This window comes from Rhamphochromis longiceps, linkage group LG4, assembly GCF_057381845.1.
Source record: "Rhamphochromis longiceps isolate RC_006_pf linkage group LG4, R_longiceps_female_GT1.1, whole genome shotgun sequence".
NCBI lineage: Eukaryota > Metazoa > Chordata > Actinopteri > Cichliformes > Cichlidae > Rhamphochromis > Rhamphochromis longiceps.
The window spans coordinates 15,343,688-15,352,113 of NC_140560.1; positions in this window are offsets into that span (position 1 = coordinate 15,343,688).

Here is an 8,426-nt window from a genome sequence, read left to right on the forward strand (position 1 = left end):
ATCTTTACACAGCCTGCACCTGGGGTCTTGCCTGGTGTGATAGACCCCAGCCTCTATGGATCTTGTACTCAAGCTTGTTCCTGTGCTGCCATGATTAGTGCCTCTGTGCTGTCTTTCAGTCCAGCTTTGTCCAGCCACTGGTAGGATTTCTGGATATCAGCCACCTCCTCTATCTGCCGGTGGTACATACCGTGCAGGGGCCTGTCCTTCCATGATGGTTCCTCGTCTCCCTCCTCTTTCTTGGGTTTCTGCTGCCTGAGGTATTCACTGAGCACTCGGTCAGTTGGGGCCATCTTCCCAATGTATTCTTGGATGTTCGTTGTCTCATCCTGGACTGTGGTGCTGACACTCACTAGTCCCCGGCCCCCTTCCTTCCGCTTAGCGTACAGCCTCAGGGTGCTGGACTTGGGGTGAAACCCTCCATGCATGGTAAGGAGCTGTCTTGTCTTTATGTCAGTGGCTTCTATCTCCTCCTTTGGCCAGCCTATTACCCCAGCAGGGCCCTGATCACGGGCAGGGCGTACGTGTTGATGGCCCAGATCTTGTTCTTACCATTCAGCTGACTCCTCAGGAGTTGCCTGACCCTCTGCAGGTACTTGGTGGTTGCAGCTTTTCTAGCGGCCTCTTCATGGTTCCCATTCGCCTGTGGGATCCCCAGGTACTTGTAACTGTCCTCTATGTCTGCAATGTTGCCTTCTGGTAGTTCAATCCCCTCAGTTCTGACTACCTTCCCTCTCTTTGCTACCATCCGACTACACTTCTCCAGTCCGAACGACATTCCAATGTCATTGCTGTATAGCCTGGTAGTGTGGATCAGTGAATCGATGTCTCGTTCACTCTTGGCATACAGCTTGATGTCATCCATGTACAGGAGGTGGCTATATATATATATATATATATATATATATATAATCTTCTTCTTTAGCTCTCAGCGAAGGCGGTCGCACTTTTCTCCTCTCCTCCTCACCCTTATCTTCCCTGTCCTTGTCTTGTCTTGTGTGCATTACTTTCCCTGGAATAGCCTCCCACTGTCGTTCTCTAAAACCTAAAAGAGAATTATGGATTTAGGCCCAAGGCTGGAGCCGAACAATCACTCCCTGATAATGACTGTGTTACGGCTATTCTTCCCATCCCATGCAAGGACACCTGGATTGGCTGGAGGACTGTTTACTTAGCCTGATAGGCCGAAGGACACTGGCTCAGCTAAACTATGGACACGCACACACACACACTTACACTGATAAGCACTCACTCATCCCCTCTCCCTTTCCAACGCCTTCGATGCGTGTGCCCTACCGGGGAAGATAGCAGTCAACTGGACCAGCACAGATGCTGCAGAACCGGATGCGCTGTCTACACCGGCTCTCTCTTACCCTTTACCCGCCCCTGTTGCTTGTCTTGTGTTTCTATGGTGTATTGATAGTCATGTGCTTTTGTGCTGAGGTGTTTTTTCTGTTATCAAGCTGTTCTCCCACTAGGAGCTCAGTCTGAGTGGAGTTTTTTTTCCACATGTATATATGTATATATAAAAAAAAAAAAAAACACCCAGCACGCCCCTGCGGGCGGTTTATCCTTCAAGCTCGGGTCCTCTACCAGAGGCCTGGGAGCTTGAGGGTCCTGCGCAGTATCTTAGCTGTTCCCAGGACTGCGCTCTTCTGGACAGAGATCTCCGATGTTATTCCCGGGATCTATATATATATATATATATATATATATGCCAAGAGTGAACGAGACATCGATTCACTGATCCACACTACCAGGCTATACAGCAATGACATTGGAATGTCGTTCGGACTGGAGAAGTGTAGTCGGATGGTAACAAAGAGAGGGAAGGTAGTCAGAACTGAGGGGATTGAACTACCAGAAGGCAACATTGCAGACATAGAGGACAGTTACAAGTACTTGGGGATCCCACAGGCAGGGATCCATGAAGAGGCCGCTAGAAAAGCTGCAACCACCAAGTACCTGCAGAGGGTCAGGCAAGTCCTGAGGAGTCAGCTGAATGGTAAGAACAAGATCCGGGCCATCAACACGTACGCCCTGCCCGTGATCAGGTACCCTGCTGGGGTAATAGGCTGGCCAAAGGAGGAGATAGAAGCCACTGACATAAAGACAAGAAAGCTCCTTACCATGCATGGAGGGTTTCACCCCAAATCCAGCACCCTGAGGCTGTACGCTAAGCGGAAGGAAGGGGGCCGGGGACTGGTGAGTGTCAGCACCACAGTCCAGGATGAGACAACGAACATCCAAGAATACATTAGGAAGATGGCCCCAACTGACCGAGTGCTCAGTGAATACCTCAGGCAGCAGAAACCCAAGAAAGAGGAGGGAGACGAGGAACCATCATGGAAGGACAGGCCCCTGCACGGTATGTACCACCGGCAGATAGAGGAGGTGGCTGATATCCAGAAATCCTACCAGTGGCTGGACAAAGCTGGACTGAAAGACAGCACAGAGGCACTAATCATGGCAGCACAAGAACAAGCTCTGAGCACAAGATCCATAGAGGCTGGGGTCTATCACACCAGGCAAGACCCCAGGTGCAGGCTGTGTAAAGATGCCCCAGAGACAATCCAGCACATAACAGCAGGGTGCAAGATGCTAGCAGGCAAGGCATACATGGAACGCCATAACCAAGTGGCCGGCATAGTGTACAGGAACATCTGTGCCGAGTATAACCTGGAAGTCCCAAGGTCAAAATGGGAGATGCCCCCAAGGGTGGTGGAGAATGACCGAGCTAAGATCCTGTGGGACTTCCAGATACAGACGGACAAAATGGTGGTGGCTAACCAACCGGACATAGTGGTGGTAGACAAACAGAAGAAGATGGCCGTAGTGATCGATGTAGCGGTTCCGAATGACAGCAATATCAGGAAGAAGGAACACGAGAAGCTGGAGAAATACCAAGGGCTCAGAGAAGAGCTCGAGAGGATGTGGAGGGTGAAGGTAACAGTGGTACCCGTGGTAATCGGAGCACTAGGTGCGGTGACTCCCAAGCTAGGCGAGTGGCTCCAGCAGATCCCAGGAACAACATCGGAGATCTCTGTCCAGAAGAGCGCAGTCCTGGGAACAGCTAAGATACTGCGCAGGACCCTCAAGCTCCCAGGCCTCTGGTAGAGGACCCGAGCTTGAAGGATAAACCGCCCGCAGGGGCGTGCTGGGTGTTTTTTTTACATATATATATATATATATATATATATATATATATATGTTTGTAGCTTGAACCTATTCGCTGGAACGTTGAGGACAATATAATTACACAGCAAGCAAGACACGAAGTAGGCAAAGTTCTTCATGTTTCTCATGCATGAGGGAGACCTGCCTGGAGCCAAGTGTCGTTCCACCACTTGACCTCCGTCAGACTCTCAGCCAGGCTCCCCATAGCACTCCTTTTATTGTGGTTACATGAATATGCATAGGGTCATTAACATATAGCATCTTACATAGGTATACATGTGAACAAAGAATACTGTGTGTGTGTGTGTGTGTGTGTGTGTGTGTGTGTGTGTGTGTGTTACTGCTTTTCAAAGGGTCATATAACATGAAAGCACGAAGGCAAACATCCTTGGTCAGGAAGAGGCTAGACCCCCCCTCACCCTAGATAACACGGTGAGGAAGTCAAGCAGTTAAAGCACTTAGACTAGAACAGACGCAACTACGTTAATCCTACCATAAAACAATAAGACACGGTACGACCTCTCATGCTCCCAGAGTGCTGTCTAATACACACAAGGTTTGCAGACTATCAAGGATCAAAACCTCTACCAATCTACAACTAATTACAAAACTCTAAGCATATATAAGTAAATATTTCTAAGCATAAATGACAATCAACAATACAAATCTAACATATATATTTTAGAGATGGCACGATACAACATTTTTATGTCCGATACTGATATCATAAATTTGGATATCTGCCGATACCGATATGAATCCGATATATTGTGTTTTTTAATCAATAAAACTGTTTTATTCAATATCTTGCTGCTTTTTGTATAAGTTAATACTCAAGTTTAAAAAAAACAAAAAAAACAAAAAACCACTAAAGCTATTCTGTTATACCTGTATGCAAAAAATACACTGCACCCAAAATATTTCATAGTTCAGCAATACTGATCAATCTAATAAACTTAAACCTACTCCATCCTCCCTATTCTGGTATTTTAAAGAGTAAGCAACCTAACTAATAGGGCTTTAAAACACCCAGCAAAAAAAAAAAAAAAGGGAACCACCCACCACCTCGTGGTGCTTAATCGACGTAATAAACTTTCATTTGATGCAGTGTGAAAAAAAATGCACAGAAATCAATTCTTTTTCAAGAATAATTAAATAGATTCAACATCTTTCTTCAACAGAATTGGAGACTGCACAGATGGTACCTTCCCAAAGGAAAAAGTACTATAGCTTACTAGGGTATATTAGACTCAATAGTTACTATATACAGTAATGGACTTCTATACATTTTACATCAGATTAAAACTTTGGGTGTAAGATTCGGATAATTTATTTATTAAAAGCTAGACATTTTAAATGAGAATAAGAAAGAAAAGTATGTCTTTGTGCCCCCCTTTTCCCTGAAAGTTTAGCCAGGCCCCCCTGGGGGGAGATTTTCCGTTTTCGTTTTAAAAAATAATCCCGTCCACACGTAAATGCAGAAATGAACGAAAACGCTGCTAGGAACATGCCAAAGCAACAGGTGGCAATATGTTCCTGACAGTGTAGAAATGTTGGCCAATCAGAAGTCTAGAAGCCTCGGTGGGAAATAGTAAACAAGGATGGGGCATAGAAGCAGAACCGAGTCCTATGTGTGGAGGGACAGTAACTGTGTGTGTATATGTAAGCATTTAAACACTGCAGAGAGTACAATTAACAGTAATAGTATTGTAGAAATTCATTTCACCGAAACAATAACGCGGTGCACAGTGTGACGTCAAAAAAGGCGCACACCTTTGACGCTGCGTTTTCTCCGTTTTTCTCATCCACACGTAAATGCAAAAACTGAGTTTTCAAAAATATCCACCCTGGCCGGAGTTTTTAAAAATCTCAGTTTTCAAATCAAATTCAAATTCAAATTTTATTTGTCACGTACACAGTCATACACAGTACGATATGCAGTGAAATGCTCAGACAACTGCTCGTGACCTAAAGAAAAAAAGAAAAAAAAAGGAAAGGGCTATGAATAAGATAGGAAATAAATATGAAAAATTAAGAAATGTGTAAATTTAACTAGGAAGGAATAAAATATAAGAATATAAAATATAAAAAATGAAATAACTGTACAACACAAATTAGAATGAAGGGTAAATTTAACTGGGAAAGAATAAGATAAAATATATAAATTAAAGTTGAAAATAAAATAACTGTACAACAAAATACACAATACACAGTATAGAACTATATAAGAATGTATGAAGAAATATAAATAAATAAATATATATATATATACACACACAATAACAGCAGCTGTACAAGTATTAAGTGGAAATGAAGAATATAGTGACCAGTGTTGTGGAATCCACATTATGTCTTGTGCAGTGCAAATATGCTTAAAGTGATTTAAGTGATGAAGTGAAAACAATGTCCAGAATGTCCAGTGTGTGTGTAAGAACCATATGTGTGGGTCAGTACTGTGTGGTGGTGTGATTGAGAGACCGTATCGCCTGCGGGAAGAAGCTCCTCCTCGGTCTCTCTGTGTTGGTCTTCAGGGAGCGGAATCGCTTTCCTGACCTCAACAGAGAGAACAGTCTGTTGTTGGGATGGCAGAGGTCCTTCACGATCTTCCTGGCCTTGGTCCAGCACCGCCTGCTGTAGACTGAGTGCAGGTCAGGGAGCTCGGAGCGGATGGTGCGCTCAGCTGACCGTAGAGCTCGTCTGTCCTGCATGGTGCTGTTCCCGAACTAGGTTAAGATGTTTCCCGTCAGGATGCTCTCTATGGTGCAGGAGTAAAAGTTCCTGAGCACCTTGGAGGGCAGTTGGAAGTCTCTCAAGCGTCTGAGGTGGTAGAGACGCTGACGGGCGTTTTTCACCACGGAGTTGATGTGACAGGACCATGACAGGTCCTGCGTGATGTGAACTCCGAGGTATTTGAAGCTGTCCACTCTCTCCACTGGGCACTCGTTGATGACGGGGGTCTGGTAGTTCCTCTCCTGCTTAGTGCTGAAGTCCACTATCAGCTCCTTTGTCTTACTGACGTTTAGAAGGAGGTTGTTCCTCTGGCACCAGTTCTCCAGATTCCTAATCTCCTTCAGGTAGGCCGTCTCGTTGACATCAGAGATCAGGCCCACCACGACGGTGTCGTCAGCAAACTTGATGATGGTGGTGGAGCTGGTAGTGGCCACACAGTCATATGTGTACAGAGAGTACAGCAGGGGGCTCAGAACACACCCCTGGGGGGCTCCAGTGCTGAGAGGGGTGGAGGCTGAGACATGTCCGCCCATCCTTACTGCCTGTGGTCTGCCAGTTAGGAAGTTGGAGATCCACTGACACATAGATGAGCTGAGTCCCAGATGCTCCAGCTTGGTGGTGAATGTGGAGGGAATTATGGTGTTAAATGCAGAGCTGTAGTCTATGAAGAGCATTTTAACATAATTCCCCCTTCTAGTGTCCAAGTGAGTGAGTGATGTGTGGAGGAGATGAGAGATGGCATCGTCTGTGGAACAATTTGGACGGTAAGCAAACTGTAGTGGGTCCAGTGTGTCTGGTAGTGAAGAAATGATGAAGTCTCTGACCAGGTGTTCAAAACACTTCATCACTACTGAGGTGAGGGCTACAGGGCGATAGTCATTGAGAGAAGCAGGGTGGGGTTTCTTCAGGATAGGAACAATGATGGACTCTTTGAAGCATGTGGGGATCACCGACTGAGATAAAGAGATGTTGAATATCTCAGTGAACACAGGAGCTAGCTGGTATGCGCAGTCTCTGAGGATACGACCTGGGATGCCGTCTGGTCCTGCTGCTTTCCTGGTGTTCACTCTCTTGAAGGCTCTCCTTACTTCATGCTCAGAGATGACGAGCACTTTTCCGGTGCTGGCAGTATCTTCCTGTCTGCAGCCGTTAGCGCCGCTAACACTAGCATTGTTGGAGTCCTTAGCTGCAGCCTCGAAGCGAGCATAGAAAGTGTTCAGCTCGTCTGCCAGAGTCACGGCCGCGTTCGTCATACCGGTTGTTGGTGCTTTATAGTCCGTTATTGTCCTTAGTCCCCGCCATAGGCTCCTAGAGTCACTCTGTTGGAGTTGTGACTCTAGTTTCCTCCCGTAGCGCTGCTTCGCCTCTTTCACCGCCCTCCGCACGTTATATGACGCGGCTTTGTACGGGTCTATGTCCCCCGTCATGAGTCCCGTGTTGTAGGCAGCGGTGCGGGATCTCAGATGGTTTTATCCACCCACGGCTTCTGGTTGGGAAACGTTATGATAGTCTTTGTCTCCACGGTATCATCCGCTAGTTTCCTGATGAATCCCACAACCGTTTCCGTAAACACGTTGGCATCATCATCGGAGCTGTTTCTGAACATGCCCCAGTCTACGTCATCGAGTGCGTCCTGTAACGCGGCCACCGATTGATCCGTCCAGTGCGCGACCTTCCTCTGAACCGGAACTTCCTGTTTCAGCCTTTGTTTGTATTTTGGCATGAGGAAGATGGCGGCGTGATCGGATTTGCCAAATGGAGGGCGGGATTGTGCCTTGTAGTCGTCCTTGACCGTAGTGTAGCAGTGGTCCAGTGTCCTTTCACCTCTGGTGGGGCAGGTGATGTGTTGATAAAAGTTCGGCGCTGCGCGTTTGAGGTTGGCACTATTAAAGTCCCCCGTCACAATAAGCGCAGCGTCCCGGTGTTGTGTCTGGTGCTGTGTGGGTGCCTCATGCAGCTCGGATAAGGCGGTGACCGTGTCCGCTTGTGGTGGAATATAAACGGCACTTACAATGACCTATTTAAATTCCCGAGGTAGATAAAAAGGACGACACATGATGGATAGTAGTTCCAGATTTGGTGTGCAGGAGCGTGTGAGAGGAACAATGTTCGCACTGTTGCACCAGTTGTTGTTCACCATTAAACACACGCCGCCTCCCCTTGACTTCCCCGAGTCCCGTGTCCTGTCCATGCGGTGAACCGAGAAGAACTCGGCCGGCTGGATGGCGTGGTCCGGCACCGCAGGGTTCAGCCATGTCTCGGTGAAGCAGAGGAGATTGCAGTCCCGAATGTCTCTCTGGAACTTTATCCTGGCCCTGAGGTCATCAAGCTTGTTCTCCAGTGACTGGACGTTGGCGAGCAGGATGCTAGGCAGAGGTGTGCGGTGTGCACGAGCTCTCAGCCTGTTTCCTGACGCCGGCTTGCTTCCCTCTAGGCCGCCGCCACTTCCCTTTGTTCGCCCTCAAGATCTCACTCGGCCAGCTCGGATCCGGAGTTAAAATCTTCGAATTGTGAGTACA